Raw genomic sequence first — 18,057 nt, 5'->3', positions numbered from 1 at the left:
ATAATTTTCTTTCTTAATGCTTCTCCTGTCTTCCACTTCTATGAGCTTCCTTTATTTGGACTGTGATTTATTTGGTGAAGAGACATTGTGTATTTATTTCAGAATGCACTGAGGCAAAGTTTGTCCTGTCTCACAGGGGACTGCTGAGCGTGCTGTTCTTCTCCTTCCTGTACATGAAAGGTAAATGCATCTTATTCCTGCCACGACCTTCTGGCACACTCCTTCAGCTGTGACTGTCTTATTACCTTTAAAAGGTTCAATGTGATTCTTTTTAATGCATATTTTAAGAAGTTTCTTCAGCTGATATATTAGTTTATAGTTATTGTTAGCTTTAATAAATTTATTATTAGTTTATTTTCTTTTCTGGATGTTCCAGAGCTGTTCTGACACTGAACAGGTTAAGAAAGAAGTTATGAGCATCTACTAAATCCAAATACTGAAGAATTGTGAGCAACTCATATATTCTACAAAAGAAAAACACTCAATCCCCAATGCCTTGGAAATATTATTCTTTTAGAAAGCATCAATGATTTTTAGCGATATTCAGAATTCAAATAAGAAACCACCAGGACATAGAGGCTCTTTTGACTGTATCTAAGAAGACTTCAAGAGAAAGGCTGAACAGCTTTCAGAAGTTCAAAGGACTCTAGAAGACAGCAGCCTGTACAGGGTATCAAGTGAAATTCCAGCCAATTCCTACATTCCTGCTATCAAGTGTCTATTCAAGCCAAGTCAATGAGCATTTGCAAGAGGCGACTGAAAATCACTGTCATCCTTATCCAGTTTTTTTCTTATCCAGGTCATTTTCTTATCCACTGTCATCTTATCCAGGGTTTTTTTTTTGTTGGACTTACCAAGAGAATACATAGTCTAGCACATAGGGAAAACATACTTTCCTATTAGATAGCCACATTTTTCTTTGCCTTCTCACTGCTCCACAGATAACTATTTTCCTGTTATGTTTTTTTTTTCCCCCCCTTCTCTTTCCCCCACTTTTGTGTTGCTGTAGGGTCTTTAAAATTGGATGGGGGAAAATAAATTGTGAGGTTCTTTGCCATTATTGTAAAATCAAATCTTGGAGAGCTTTACGGTGACTGCCCATATAGGAGTAGTCCATAAAGGAGCTGTTAATGAGACTTTATTAACCTCAGACTATATAGCATGAAATATTATGTTATAAATAAATGTGATGCCAGGGCCAAGCTGCCTAATAAATGGCGTGATAGAAGGGATCATATGCCTAGGGAGTTGACATAGAGCATTTCCCCTCCAAGTCACTATTTTAAATTCACCATGGGTTGGCAGTGACTGAAAGCCGTTATTATCCAATGATTCTTTAACAGGCTATGTGAAATAAATTGGAGGTCTTGGTTCATTTCCTTAGGGAAAGAGGTCTATGCTCCAGGTTACAGTAATTGTCATCTCAGCTCAAGGCTCAGCACAGGAACTGCACTTGGAAAGGATGTGGCCAAGGAGTCACTCCCTTGCCTTGTGCCTTGTCTCCTTCTTCAGCATTCTACAGCATTGTCATGTTGTGGTGTGAGGGTTAATATTGAGGGTTCCTGCAGAGGCTCATTCTTTGGATAAGCAGAAAGCTTTGTTTCAGACCATTACCAACAATATCCTCCGAGGGCTTCTTCCTGTACCTCACTCTGATAAATTAATGCTATATTTAATAGTACTCTTGGTACAAATAAATGAGATAACTTATGGAAATATGTATAGCTGTGGTGAATATAATGAAGAATGAAGTCCTTTGTAATTACTAAATTCATTTAAAAGGAATAATGATTTATTATTAAGTCTTGTTAGGCAATAAGGAAGAAGATAGGCAGTTTGTAAGTCTATTTCTAACTTTTAAGTGGATTCTCATCATCTAGTCTAATTAAATGGCATACTATTAGTTTTTAATAACCTGGGAAAATGAAATTACAGTTGTATAAACCACTGACTAATGATTTCTTCAGCAACCCCAAGAGAATTAAGTATATAAACCTATATGAAAGCTAGTTTAAATTTAAAAAGAAAGCAAACAGCAAGGTCAACTCACAAATGGACTCTATTCAAGAAACTAGAAGAAAAATGGAAATATTAGAAAGAGAGTGCTTTCTCTTAAAAATTTGTGATTTCTTCCTTTTCACTTATGCTCACCTTTGTAATTTTATTTCTTCTCTTTTTATTTCCAATTAGTCTGTTGGCAAATGGAAGAATAAGGAAAACTGAATTTGTAACATTGTCTTTGTGAAGCAAAGTAAACAGAAGCAGGTTTAAAACAAATATGTCATTGAGCATGAAGATTTAAAAAAAAATTAAAATTATCACATATTTGCCATTGGAGGTTATTTTTTTCTTTTTTTTAAAGAGGGAATAAAGTTTCATTTAAAGTATCAAGTAGCAGAAATGTGTAGATAATTTCACCATTAAAAAAAAAAAAAAAAAAAAGAAAGAAGGAAAGGAAAAACAGCGCAAGATGTGCATAATTTGTCACCAAATTTACATATACCACTCTGGGAACTGGAAGCAAAATAATCATGCAGGGTGCCTTGATGTTAAGTTCTGGTGCCAGGAGTGGGTTGTAATATTAGATATCCTTGGGGAGATGTAGAGCAAGGTAATGGTGGGATTTTTCCTGTGCTCTCACTTGTTGGCAGATCTTGAGTATTAATATGAAAAGTAAGCCTAAGATCTATCATGTCCTCGTGGACTTCAAGGTGAGTTAGGTTCTATGGAGTGAACATGGTCAATTAATTTCAAAATAGGACAGCAATCACAAGGTAAAAACAACCTACCAGCCTCTTCAAATAAAAATACCCACAAATGCCTCCAAATATCTGACCTTCCTTGGCCAGAAGAAACAAAAGTGGAAGAAACAAAACTGTTCATATTTATTTCGTTATTTGTCTCTCTCCCTTTGAAATCAAGACCATAGACCTGAACAGGAGACCTCAGCTGGGACTTAATTAGAGGAGGTTGGACTGGGAAATGACAGTCTCAATACTATTATACTGCTATGCCACAGCCTTACTTCTGTTTCTCCTGTGAATATAATTAATGCCCTGCACCTCTTCTTAATAGCGGCAATAACTCTAGTACAGAGACTTTATTGCTCCACGGCCCAAGGAGAATGCTCCTGCATATCTGGGCTCAGTGTCATCTGTCAGACAGATTGGCCCTGTCTCTGGGAAGGGCCATTGCACACACTGTTAAGGCATTGTTCCCACATGTCTTATGGGAAAGCAATCATTTATCAGACATGTATCAGATGCATGGACTCTTTTTTTGTTGTTCTTCAGTGCGCTATTGCTCTTTCTCTCTCCCCATGTATTAACTGGTGTACAATTATTGCATTCCTAGTTTCCTCAGTGGCCATGTAGAATCTCCTATTGCGTCTCATAGGCTACATTTTCTTCATCTGGAAGACAGAAGGGAGGATATTTGCTTCCTGATGTCAAGCAACAGCACCTGCAAATTACCTGCCAAGCCACAGTAAACAAGCCACACCAGCATGGCAAGGAATGAGATACCTCAAAAAGAGCAGAGTGTCTCTGTAAGACACTTTGGCATCCTCAGTGGTAAATTAGCCATGAGGCTCTGAGCCTCATTTCCTGTTTTGTCACTCACAAGAGGAACAAGAGAGGAGGTATCTGTTACCTTCCTCGATTTCCCCTGATACAGCAGCAGTAGTTGACTTTCAGCAAGGAGGGCTTGGTCAGCAGGATGGCATGGTTGTTTGCATGTGTGCTTGGTTGGTTGGGCTTTTGCCACTTCCAAAAGATGTGTCCAGCTTTGGAAAGCCTTATAATTACAAGTGAGATTAGATGCTACTACTGCAGGTGTGAGGAGGTCTGGCAGAAGAGTGGAAGCTTTCATTAGCAGCATGTGTGTTTTTTGAGACAACCGAAGCCAGTTCCTCCTGTAGATGGGTGAATTGCTGTGGCCTGAAGGAGAACAGGAGTATGTTCAGCTTTTAAGTCTATGGTTGTTGTAGTAAGAGCTAGGCTCAGAGAAGTAATGGGTGGCTGCTTGGACAGCATATATCTACCAACAGTGGAGCAATGTAAAAAAAATGGATAAGAAGCTGAAGAAATTCTCTTTGTTCAGCTTAATTGTTATCTGATCCCCTTCTTTACCACAACCACTGTCTAAATTCTCAGTGAGAGAGCAGGATTAATCATAGAGTCATAGAATAATCAAGGTTGGAAAACACCTCTAAGATCATTGATTCCAGCCCTTAACCCAGCATTACCTCTTTATGATTACTTAATCATATCGACAGGTGCTACAGGCCCATGCCTTTTGAACACCCCCAGGGATGGCAACTCCATAACTTCTCAGAGAGCCCATTACAGTGCCTGACTACCCTTTTAGTGAAGAATTTTTTTCCTAATAATTAATCTAAACCTCCCCTGGCACAACTTAAGGACATTTCTCCTTGTCCTGTCATTGCTTGCCTGGGAGAAGAGACCAACCCCCACAAGGCTCTACCCTCCTTTCAGGCAGTTGTAGAGAGTGACAAGGTCTCTCCTGAGCCTCCTTTTCTCCAGGCTAAACACCCCTAGCTCCCTCATACAATTTGTGCCCAGACACTTCTTCATCTTTGTTGACTCTGATTGGGCAAATTTGTTCTCCTTGTCTTTCTACTTTAGTGTGTAATCAACATGTAAAAAGGGGTCATCCTGCCTAAAGAACCCTGGTGATAAGCACATCTGAGTGGGGACAGGAGACATTTGAAGATATGGAAACTTGTACATTATTTCTCTCTGAACTTCAAATAGGATAACCTTAAAATACTTTCCCATGTATCTCTTCTCGACTGTTGCACCAAAAGCTGGTCCTGAAAATGTTTAGGATTCTTGGTAGAAATGCATGCTCTCTGTGTAAAACCAAAAAAAAAAAAAAAGTGTCAAGATTTAGGCTAACTAAAACCTTTTTCTTCTCTTACGGATATATTTTTCTGTGTCTCTTGAAATACCTGGGAAGTAGGAATGAAGTAGGAAGTAGTCTTATATGATAAGCCAATACTTTCTTTTTCTGCTGATTTTCCAGGCAGTTTCTGGTGGAAACATGTAAAGATATAAACCTTTGCTGCTCATCAGAGCAGCATTAATCAAATCCTACTGCACATATGCTACAGATGCAACTTTAATGCCCTATAGTTGCTGCAAACTATTGAAAATCTTATTCAAAAGAATTTGCTTTCTCTCAAAGAAACAGCATATAGCAGCAATTTGTGTTCTTGTTGCTCTCAGTTAATAAGAACATGCAGAATCTGAATTTTGCTTTTGAGCTGTGGTGTATATTTTTTTTCTCCAAACCCCAGGATGATAAAGATGGTGTTCCAAGGCTAATAGGTAAGAAACCAAAGTAGTTTCTCCATCTGTCTTTGAAGTAGAAGCAAGCTTTGGTTTTTGCAGGTCCATACCACAAGGACTGATATGCCCAAATACGTACAAGCCAAGGAGGTGACAGTTTCTCAAAGCAACCAAATTTGAGACTGAGAGGCCCTCAGAGATTTTTAATCATTAGCTTCTAGAAGGTACTATTTGATGCACGTGAGGGAATATTTTTGTTTCTTTGTCCCTGTACATTCCCTTTACCACACACATGTAAAGAGTATTAAAAATTAGCCTCCGTGTTCTCATTTAAATGTGAATGTCATATGTTTGCACTGCTAATTCCTTCTTAAAACTGCTTGGTCTGCTCATGTTGATTTATATATATATGTTTAATAAATAGTTTCTTTACATGTTTCCCATTGTTGATACTCTGAATGAATGATTTTAACAGTACTCAGACTAAGTAATATGGAAAATTGCTTTTGAGGTAAAAAGGGGAAAATGGTCAGTAAATTAGTCTTCTGTGATCTCTGGTCAAAACAGAATTTTGCCAAGTGGCATTAAAAAACAACTGGGCAAGACAGAAACCTTGACAAATAAGCTTTCTAAGACTGTCCAGCTGTAATGCCTCTTCTACTCCATTAATAATGTTTCTAGAGTATTTACTTATGTGTTTTTCCTGGTATAATTACAAGATTCCTTTCAGCCTTCTATTGGGCCTGACTCAAAGCAGATTGTCACAAAATGCTTAAATTATTAGCTTTCTTGTCTAGCAAAATTTGGCTCAAAATATGTGGTCAAACTCCTGCTTTTATTCTTTAGCATAGCCCAGGAAAGAGCAAGATTTTTTTTTCTCTGCTGAAGCAGGGCATTTCAGAGGTCTTGTCAAGACTCCTCACTCTGATGAATGCTGCTGCAGCCAGGTTTTTATTGGTTTTCATCAGTGCCATATCCAAGCATTTTTGTGTTAAGTTTGTGTCTGTACAGCTGATCACTTGAAGTACCCTCCACTGCTAACAACTCAGTCTTTTTTTTGGCGACTATATCCAAGTCATAAATCACCGTGAGCTTAGATAGGAATGACCATAACAATTTTTTCCACCTCCTGTTCATTCCTATTCCTCCTATAGCTTAGGTTCTACCTTACATTCCTTGCATACTGCAGGAAAAGCATGTCTGTATCAGAATGTACTGAATCAAATACATTCAGCCTGCATAGTTATCTATTAAATGGAATACCTACTGCATTTTTTAAGTTGGCTTCTCTGCTCCTTTTTTTTTGTTTAAATGAAGCATATGTTTAGATTGACAAACTTAGCAGACACACTGCATATTCTACAGTCTCATAGGTCACTGTAAAAATTTCAGTTTCCAAATACAAGTATTGTTGGTGCATTCCTGTTGTAACATTATTTACCAGTTGCATGTTGGCATATGAATACTATACATTTAAATTTCTTTTGATGTGACTGGCCATAAAACATTTTTTAGACATTTTGTTTCCTTGATAGTGATGGTAAATTAAACAGTTACTCATTTGGGCATTCTTTGTGCTGGTAGAGGCCTTTTGTTGCAGTTTGGAAGAAAGTGTAGTCATCAGTTAATGAGATTTTTAAACCATGTGTGTTTTTTCAGTGCTTGGCTCATCACCTTGGAAGAAGGATATGTTTTCTGTGCTAAATGAGAATGGAAGTACTGCATCAGTTCAAATTAAACACAATGTGCAGATGAGCTGTAGTGTCTGGGAGCACACTTTCAATGTAGCACTCAGGGAGCTGCTGGAAAACAACAGAATGAATGCAGCCAGAAATGTAACCAACAATATGGTTCCACTGAGCACTATGGTGTCTGTGCATTGTTGCTGCCATAGGAGCAGTCCTCTGAGATGTCACTGTGGTTTGGAGAAGCATACTACCTTGACTGCTCCGAAATGATGGGTGCACAGCTCCCCCTGCAGCCCAGCACCTCCTCTCCAAAAAACATGGGGATCACAAGAATGGATGCTTCTGGCTTTTGGTGACTTTGTCACTGGAAATGATGTTTTGTACCTGAGTCCATTTCACCAGTGGGAACTTGTTCATGTCTGTAATAAATTTCCAGATTGACATTGTTGCAAGGGATTCTGGTCTCAGCTGAGGTCTTTGTTTTCCTGGCTCTTCTCTCTTTCTCTTTCTCTGTCTCTGTCTCTGTCTCTTTCTCTGTCTCTTTCTCTTTCTCTTCTCTTCCTCTTTTTCTTTCATTTTGGTAAGAATGTCTCAAGACTGGCTCCCTGCCTGCTGCTTCTTGGAGCTCTCCACAGGCCACCCCATGTTTTCCATAGATGAGTACATTTGTTAACTTTAAAAGTAAGTATGAAGATAACTAACCCTTCTCCTCTATTCTCTCTCTCCCTTCACCACAGTGTACCCTCTGGTTAGTTCAGTCAAACTGACATAACACCGAGAGGATCCTCCTGGTTTTGCTTCCCACTGAAATGACAGTGTATTTCTTTCACCTGTGTTTGCTTTCTGGCTACATTCCAGTCCTTTAGTTTATGCCACCTTTCTCCCCTCCTTTCTGAAGGTTATTTTTTTTGGTATGCATCTTTTTCTATGAGAAAAATATCTTAGAAAGTGGAGGTCAGAGACAGGCATGTAGAATTTGGGAATTCAGTCCCTATACAGTGATACTGAGGGTCCAGGGAGCCATATTTGAATGGAAAATTGAAAGCAGTACTTTGTGTGCTTTGATTTTTTTCATCAAGCCCTGATCCTGAACTTGCATGTATAGAAAAATTGTCTTGGATATTAATTCCTGGATCACAAGGGTTTGCCTGTGCAGACTAACAAAGATATAAAGTGAAGGTACATTAGGTAAACCATATTAGAGCCCTGTGAAACCATGTATTTTAAAAAACCCAACAAAACATGGCCTAATTTAATTTTGCTTAATTTCTTTCTGCAACATATTAAACTAAAACAAATTTAGGTTGTATTTATGCTAGGCTTTTAATGTGCTTCAACTAATCCACTTGAAAAGACAATTCAGATGAATTTTCCTGAGTGGAGCCATGTAGATGAGACATGACACGCAGCACCATGCTGTCCAGATATACTCTCTCAGGAGATCAAAATGTGTAGTTATAGCAATGAACAACAAGTGACAACATACAGATAAAAGATCAAAAGCAGTAGGAGCACTGGGAGGAAGTCAAAATCAGGAGTGGCAGAGGAACTGTTGTGGTGGGAGAATCTCTTACATAATGGCCTTTCTTGCAGCTTTCAAGCCCACCAGAGGAACCAATTAGTGACCAGATATGTGCTTGCTGGAAGGTATCACACCTGAGAGGAAGAGCCAAGAAAATAAGGTTTTGGGGACAGATTCTGGAATCTTCATTGTGATCAAGGGAAATCACTTTGCACAGGAGAAGTAAAATTTGAAGGTTGATCCTGAGTCTGCATATGATGTTCCAGGAGGAAGAGAGCACTTTGCAGGGGTTTTAATTATTTCTGACATCTCCACTTCCCATTTATCCTTCCAAGCTAGAGTGTGGAGAAGCCCTTTTGAGCACCACCTTTTAGTAAGAAAGTTCCTGTGCTTTCAGCTAAAGGTACTAAATGTAAACATCCTATTTGTGGATTGCATGCAATGCATTTTGACAGCAGGGTTTTACTATTTATTGCACTTTTTTCATATTTATAAATGGTTAACTCTGCTATGGAAAGGGAGCTACCTCCTAGAAGAGGTAGCTACCATTTTGTAAGGACCTGCCAGTGTGGCCTATCAGAGAATTATGAGAATCACACTGTTTACTTTTTATCGTATTTCTGTTAAGTTTTCATCTCATCTGCCAATTGGGATACACTAAGAGGAAAAGAGGAAGGATTTCTGTCAGAGAAGCAGCTGGACATGTAGTTGATCTCAAGGGAGTGAATGATTGGGATATCTTGCCTTGTATGCCTTTTTAATTCCCAGTGAACCTCAGCACAGCAATCTCTATGATGGATGAAAGACCCGATTTTTTTCCCCTCTCTGTGTAAACGGTATAAATTTTGTGCTTATTTTAGAGCTTTTGCTTTTCTAACAAAGAAAATACAACAGAGGGCCAGAAGGTTTGTGAAACCTGTTGTGACAGCATCCCAGGAAGCTCCCTGCTGGGGAGAGACAGTGGCATGGATGACCTGTATGACTGTGGGATCTCCTACTGCAGGTCAGCAGAAAGCCATTTCTTGCTCACTTGCCTATCGTGTGTGCTGGATTGAAATGGCTTTTAATTTGCACAAGTATGCTGAATGGGAGTAGAAGTCTGCTTTCCAATAACTATTGGTAATGAATAAAATAGAAAAGCAGGAGTTAGACTTGATTGCAGATAATGTGTAGCAGCAGACACATCTTAGGAGCTGGATAACGAGTTCTCAGAGTATGTTTCCCTTCATCCTTAAGTGTAGCAATCTAAGAAGACAAGGCAAAGCTACGCATGCATAATACTAAAAATAACAAGTTAGAGTTCTCAGGCTAAAGGTCAGCTGCTCAATAGCAGCTGAAAGGAAGTCTCCTCTAACACCCTTCCCCATATTTGGTACCAGTGGTTTCTTGTACACATAGAACAATGTGATGCCATGCCTTTTTAATTAGAGTGTATAAAGCAAAGTCAATTGCCTTTCTCCAGCCAGGTAAACTATTTTTAGTGAAGAATCTATTCAAAGAGGAAGTTACACAGTCCACCCTACACAATTAAACAGATAAAGGTATGACAAATAATAGATATATGAAAGAGATAGAACCTCCCCTTCTTTGAAGCAAATACAGTTTTGGATTTTTTTTCAGAACACTAGAAATAAATTTGAAGGTAGGAAGGGCCTCAAGCACTAGTTAATACTAATTGTATTAACCCCTCCAGCTTTTAAAATTTTTTCCATTAAAAAAAAAATCTCTTTTCTCCTTTCTTCATTGGAATAAATAGCTGCATTTCTTTTCTCTACAGGCTGGAGATGGTGAATTTAAACAGCCATAATAAGAGTGGCAGCTAAAAACAAGGGCATTTACAAAGGATAATTATTACTTAGATTATGAATATCGAATTTCTATTGACATGAAAAAATTACATCTTACAGACATATTATAAGCATTGTCATTCACAATGAAACATGACAGAAAAGATTTTACTCTCAGCTGCCTGTAGAATTAAGTCACATGAGCTATTCTTTCTTCAGAGAAATGTGAAGCTGAAACTTAGAAGGATGCATAGTTCTATGTAAAAATAGCATCATTCCTCTCCCTTGAATTTGGTTCAACACTAGCATGGAGAATTGCTACATAGGAAAGACAGATGGGGAATGTGAAGTTCTCTGGGGGCAGAAAGAGCTTCCAGTTCCCCACCCACTTGTTATCTTCAGCTCCATTTGATTAAGAGTGTCCCTGCCAGGTAAGTGGGTTGGAAACTTCCAAAACTCTTGCTCCAATGAGCAACTGAGATCCTAAATCTCCGATAGCATTTCAAGTGACAGCAGCAGTAGCAACCTCAAAGTCTTAAGGACTGAGGAAGCAGGAGATGAACATGCATAGCTTTACAGCTCAATTGAAAATAATGACAAGATAAGTAGATAAGTAATATACTACATCTTACATATATGGTGTATTGATTCATTTTTTTTCTGAAGATGAAAATAATGCATTTCTTCTGTCCGAGGTGTGCTTTAGTCTTGCTGTCACTGCTAACATAAATCCAAACTTGTTCCAACCATATAGATATTTTTAAAAGCTGTTAGTAAGAAAAAAAGCTTAGTGTTTTCATCCTTAGAAATTGCACACAAAATTTGTCAGAAACTTTACAGCCCCTCTTTGTTTAAAACAGCATTTTTTGTGTGCTGTGCTCCATAAGGCATTATATAACTTGACTATCATGTCAAGAAAAAATTTTCCAGGAAATGTATAAGCCACAAGTTAAAAATTGAGGCAGTAATAATTGAATATTCAAAACAGTGAGGGTCTAATTTTGCTTAAAAAATTAGAAGCAACATAACTATACTGCTTAAGGTGGGATGTGGTCCTTCAAATGGAAATTGAAAAATTAATTTGTATTTTCTGCTTCTGGTGTAGCATACTTTAGCATTTCCTGTTCTCCAGAAAATTTAATGATAATTTTGAAGGCATATTCATTACTGGCAATTTGAAGCCGTCCAGAAATGGAGATACAGAAGTTTCTCTCTAGTTTCTTCTGTTCTACAGGTTCTGCACTACTTGTCCACTACTCAGAAGCCTTTGGGGTCCTTGGATGCCCAAGGCACACAAACAACCAAGAATATATTTGATGTCTGTTTGGTGTGGTCTTGATATTTGGGTTTCATATATTTCTCTTAACTAAATAGGAAATGCTTTTTGCCACCTCTAAACTATTTCAGCTCAGCTGCTATCTACAAAATTCACCTTAGTCCTCCTGGGGATTCCACCCATGTCCAGCAGTAAGTAGGAGTATTGTCCCTGCAAGACACACACATCAGGTGGGAAGCTGTGTCCTGATGGAGGATAGTGGGATCCCTAGCATGTGTTGTTTCTTTTCTGGCATAATGATTTAGAGTGCTGAAGACTGGCTTGGGAGAATTCAGGAGTGCAACTAGAATTTTCCTCCTAAAGGCTGTCTGTTGCAACTCTGTTTCATAGATTAAGTTTCCTCTTAATATATATATGTGATCATTCTGTGATTTGAATTTCTGTAAAGGTCAGCAAATGCTTTTTCCATCCTATATACGGAACTAATTTTCTGGAATTCATGGCTATTAGCTGAAATTTCACAGGATGTGATGCTTTAAATATGGGACAAAGAGCATCTGCTTCATTTGTCGTATAATTTATTTCTCTTTCCCTCTTTATCATATGGATCCTTTTTTAAAATGTGTCCTTCCTTTGTGTTCTACCTGCCTGAAGTCTTTAGGGAGCAATCACTGTTTATTTGTGAATTTCTTGCAGTGAACATGTCTCTTCCAGTTTAGATTCGCATCATAATTTTTCACCAACATATGTTAGGCCTGTGTCAACTTTGCATTTTACATTCTTTAGGATGTTCACTTTCTTTGTTATCTCTTGATTATTTTGTAAGGAAAAAATGGAGCAATTTCTTTCTGATGGAACATCATAGTATTGGGAATTGGTTTTGATGTTACTGTGCTTTTTTTTCTTAGCACAATTTATCATTGAAGGAATGGGTGCTCACTGAGTTGCTGGAAGTTTTAAGCATGTGAAAAATAGCATAAATTACCTGCCTGAGAAACATCAGTGAAAATGGATGATTAGAGGCAGTAAAAATGTCTGTTTTGATAAATTAAAGTTGAACAACCTCAGAAAAAAAATTGCTGTCTATTTGTATCTTGGGCTGCATGTATAAATCTAGATGCATTAGTACTGTCAGTGGCATTTATCCACATTTCTGATGCATACCAAGGACACCACTGGTCTCTGCATAATTAAGTACAACAGAACTGAGCCTATGGAAGATGACCTGTCTACAACTCTGTAACTTTGGTATTTGCCTAGATAATATTAGAAATACTTAAGCTCTGAAAAGAGATTTTTCCTGCTAAGATTGGTATTTTTGATAATAAAAAAACTGAAGTCAGGTTAAAGAAAATTTAATCCTGGATATAGTACAAGCCAATTGCCATAGGATCTCCCACATTACTCTTTAATTATAGATAGATAGATTTTTCAGGTACAAAACAGATACACTGGACTTCTTGAAAGAAGGGTGTCAAGGTTATTTAAAATGTTCAAAGCATTAAAAGTAGAAGTAGTATTTTTTATACATAAAGTTTTAACTTTGGGTACTTAGACTCTTGTATGGTTCTAAAACAGTTGTACAAAGAAATTTAATAAATGAAATCAAAATGAAAAGTCAAGGCTACTATTATAGGCAAATCAAATATTTTCACAATTAGGTGCGGCACTGTCTCTTTTTCTTCTCTTTCCACTGATGGTGTTCCCTGCTGTCTCCCCACATATTTTCTTGAGATTATCTGGCACAAAAAGTATCTCATACACTTTGTGAAAAGAGTGTCCCTTATAAAGTTCCTTACTGTACATATTGTGACCATTGTGTGCACGCTCTAGCCTCTTTGCTCCTCACTTAGTGAAACTTAGATTTAAACAGATGGGGACAATTGTGCTGTGTTAGAGCAGTTAGGCTCAAAAAATCTCCCTACTTTCAACTACATCAGTCTCATTGGAAAAGCATTCGAGCTGAGCTATATCTCCAGCAAATTATGGAAATGCTGAAATGATGGATTGCATACAGACTTCTCCACACAAGTCTTCCTTTCAGTTAGCCAAGTACATACATACATACCTTAAGGAAGGGGGGCAGCTGTAATGGAAAGACTTCTTAAAAGTCATTGAACTGTATAAAAATGTTAAACACTCAAAATGTTGCCATGAAAGGCTCTAACTTTAATATTTGACAATGAAAATGAATAGGTAAATTAATACTTTTATGTTACCTAAAACTTAGCACAAACTCCTTCCAGGTTAATTTGTGGGTGGATGAAAGCCTTATATTCTTCATAGTCCATGTTAATTTATAAAGCAAAAGAGGATTCAATGCTTTTGGTGACCTGTGGCTGAGGCTCTTGGTTGCTCTTTTCATATGTGTTACTTCTGTCAAAAAATTGATTTGTCTGGTTCAGTCTGCTGTTTACCCTTAAGACTGTCCAGCAGAGCCTCGCACGGAGCTTCTCCTGCCTGTGCTGTGTGCAACCAGTCATATATGTGTGTGTGTGTGTATATATATATAGTGTATATGTGTGTATATATATATATATATTTATTTATTTATTATTTTTTATTTAGTTAACATTTACTTCAACTTTAAGAATAATGGCTCTAAGGCATACTAAGCACTTGAATCTGGAGTAATCTGGAGTCAGAAGTGCAAGTAGCAACAAGCAATATATAAAAATCAGAATCCTCGTTTTGCTGTACCACCTTGCAGACTTATGTTCGTTAGATCCAATCTTTGATTAATGTTTGAGTAATCACTTCAAAACACAACTTTCCAGTAATAAAACAATGGCTTTAAAGTCAAAGTTAGCTTCTGTTGCTGTCATGTGAATTTGAAATACCCTCATTGCATTGTGCCTGGCATTACAAAACACACCAGTGAATACTACAGCATACAACAGATTCTTGAAACAAAGAACATCGCAAACTGGGACAGGAGCTTTCAGATCTGCATCAAATGCTTCCAAGAGGATAAAATCAGATGCTGAGAAGCAACCTGTGGTACTCTTTGTTCTTGCTGTGGAGAGATGTGCTATTTCTAATAGCACATTTGTGGTATCTGTAGAGACATAAAAAAATGGGTTTTAACATAGCTGGTGCACTTTTTCTCTGTTAGGGATCAATGATTAGCACTCTGTGACTTCAGCCAGTCACTTGTTTAACAGACCATTTGTAGCTTCCTAAAAAAAATAAAAATCAGATCTGGTTTCTCTTTGTTTCATGCTCCCTTTTTTTCCTGCAATTACAGAAATACTGTCACTGTTTCATTCAAATTCCCTTCTGAAATACATAACTGAACCTCAGAAGTTTTGTGTTTAGGGAAGTGGACAGGTGGGATTGGCATGCTGTGCCTCCTACTGATGTTGCATGAAACAGGAAAAGGCTAACTGCAGGAGAAAGATGACAGAGGATAAGGTTTTTCACCAAGTGAGTTTCAAAGTTAATTGTCTCAAGCCTGTTCACTGAAAGTAAACTGAGTAAAAAATAAAGGGTTCTCATGACTGAGGAAGGCAAAAAGGTATCAGCCTCCTTCTGTGTACTTTAAGTACCTATGAATTGAGGCTTTTATAGGAATGGAGAAGAGGTTGGATGTTTTGGTTCTGGAAGATTTGTGTCTAGGCCTTTAGCTGCTGTAAAGCAGTGAAGTACTGTTGGAGAGTTTTCAGGAAAGTTATGCTGATTTAGAGAAGCTGGATACCTGACATGATATAGTCTTTCAAAGTAGCAGTGGCCTAGAAAAGTGTTAAACTTTCCATTACTGAACATCCACATTAAAGGATTATTTAACTCTACCAGAAAAATTGCATCCTCAGAAAAAAAGTTATCAGGAGAAATCTCTCTGTGAGCAATTGCATTCTGCCCTTTGGAACATTGTTGCATGTATCCTTAAACACTTCCAGAAAAAAAAAACCCCTTCACAACTCCATTATTTTAATATAACATAATAAAATTAATTTAATATAACATAATAAAATTAATTTAACATAATAAAAATAACCCAGTCTTTCTTTGTCCCCTTTCTGAGAAAATAAACACACATTGAACTGCACAGGTTGAAGCCTCATAAAAAAAAACAAAAAAACAAAAAAACAAACAACCAAAAAACAAACAACAACAACAACAATAACAACAACAACAAAAAAACAAAACCATGGAGGTTAGAATGGGTTGAGATAATTAAGAAAACAGTTTTCTTTTCACTGGCATAATTTTAATTTTCCAGACAACAGACTGCTTAATGTACAACCCAGATATAAAGGTCTTCTATCAGAATTTGAAATGTTGCTTTCTGCAAAGCTGACATTAATAAAACCCTGTTTTGCAATCAAGTTTTCTGGACTAGATCCCAACCCTCCTGAACTTCAGTATGTTTTGTTGTTTGTTTTTTAAATTTTTTTAAACACTGTGGAATATCTTAAATTTGTGATCAGAATTTTCTCAAGCAAAAGAAACTTCAGTCTTGCTAAAGAAATGGAATGGAAATACCAGGCAAATACAAAGTCAAATCCTCCTGACAGAAAATCTGTCAGAGGTGGACAAAACCTGAGGAGCTTCGGGAAATTTACTTTCCAGTTTTTCTGATTATTTTTCTCTTCCCTGGAATGGATTTGAGATTCATTACAGTCTTCAAATGAGAGCCTAAAAAATTTAAGATCTAACATAGGATTTTGGGTGTCTGAAAAGCATATTCCCTAAGTCCTACTCAATTGCCTCTGCAGCCAAGGGAGCAAATGTTTTATGTTAGTTATTTTATTTGTATTAAGGTAAGCCTTGGCCAACTTAAAATTTGGTTTCCTGTTGTGTCCAGAAACACCTTGATTAAATGCTTCTTTTTAGTGGGAGGGAGAGATGTTCCCTCCCACATTCTGTCCTCCACACATGTGGTACATTCCTTCTTTTTGAGAGCTATACATCAGTTCCTTGGGATAGAGAGGGAGCCCTGTGCCCTGGGTGCACCAGGCTAGAGTGTATTCTGTAAAATAAAATTTATCCTTTTAGGGAAGAAAGGATGTGTGTGAGCAGTTTAGTTTTGTAACTTGTTTATGGACTTATTCTTTCTTGTGATGATGTGCTTTCGTCATTTAGAGCAGAGGCTGCTTCCTTCACCTGGACTGCTGCAGAAGTCTGCAAAAAATACACCTGAGGCCAGGACCTGACACAGGACCATCAATGAATATGTGACTATACTATATATAGACCAATATATAGATAAATCTAATCACTCAGCAGCAGCAGAGGAGAGTGTGGCCAATGGTGGCCTTCTTGTTATTAGTGCTTATGACAAGAAAAGATGTCATGCTCATGTCTCCTTGGAACTGCATCTCCCAAAATGTTCTGTGCCTAGATCTGATTGCTGTCTTTCATTTGGTCTTGCTCTCCTTTGTCAGGAGGGAGTTTTTAACCTCCTGCTGAGTAAATGCTGTGGGTCTGATGTAATTCAGGAAGTCCTCTGTCTGATGTGTGTTGGATAAACACTGTTGCTGAGCACAGCAGTCAATTTTGGGACCATTTGATTTTGCATCTGTGCTTTGAGTTTTCCCTCAAGAAGAAAACACTGAAATCCATGCCCTGGAAGCTGAGCATAGTTTGGAAAGCAACTCAAATGGTTGTCTTCCAGTCCTAGTGGTTCATCACCTTGATTTAGAGCTGTGGGCAGTGATGAAAGCAGTACAAGAAAAAAATAAATTTGCCAGAACTATAATGAGGAGAAAACCTCCTTAAGCCAAGAACCCTTATTTTCTTCCTTTTTCTTCCTTTTCATTTGTTGTTTAATTTGGCAGCATCTGCTTTAAAGTTTATCAGATCAACTGTTGGTAACTGAGATTTGCCTGAAGTTTTGACTTGCAATATTACAGTGTTAAATGCATCATAAGGATGGATATTGAATTAATTCAAAAATCTGGTTTTGACTGTTAAGGTCACCTAGCCTCAAGAACTCACAGCCGTGCTCTCCAGATCTGAGTGGTGTTTGTTAACAATGAGAAGCAGGATACCACCTTATATACAAATTCCCTTTTTGCTTCCCTCTTCATTGTACTGGATAAAGCCGTCTAAGCATGAACAAACACTGGTACATTATTGGCGGCTTTCCAGCCAGGGTATGCCCAGTGGGCTGCCTTTTTCTGGATAGCTCAGTCCTGCTCAGCACAGCCTGTCCGAGCTCCCAAGCAGCTCCTAGCCGCAGGCAGCCTTAGCAAGCTCAGCTCTCAGTGATTTCAGCTCTTTAGCGATTATCAGCTCTTTATGATTTCAGCTCTTTAGCTTGCTAGGTGCCGCAGCAGATGCCGGGAGAGAGGAGAAGCGCTGCGTGAGGTTCCAAAGAAATTCTTTATTGGGGTCTTCCACGAAGGTTCTCAGTGACAGCTCTTCTGCTGAACTGGGCCGAATTAGGGATTTATATAGGTTACAGGGGTTTTGGAAATTGTCCAATGGTAAGGGTCAAGGGACAGTGACCTATAGGCTTACAGAGAGA

The sequence above is a fragment of the Pyrgilauda ruficollis genome, unplaced genomic scaffold (assembly GCF_017590135.1).
Source record: "Pyrgilauda ruficollis isolate IOZ18807 unplaced genomic scaffold, ASM1759013v1 scaffold35, whole genome shotgun sequence".
NCBI lineage: Eukaryota > Metazoa > Chordata > Aves > Passeriformes > Passeridae > Pyrgilauda > Pyrgilauda ruficollis.
The sequence above is the reverse complement of the archived record's forward strand: the minus strand, read 5'-3'. Positions refer to the sequence as shown.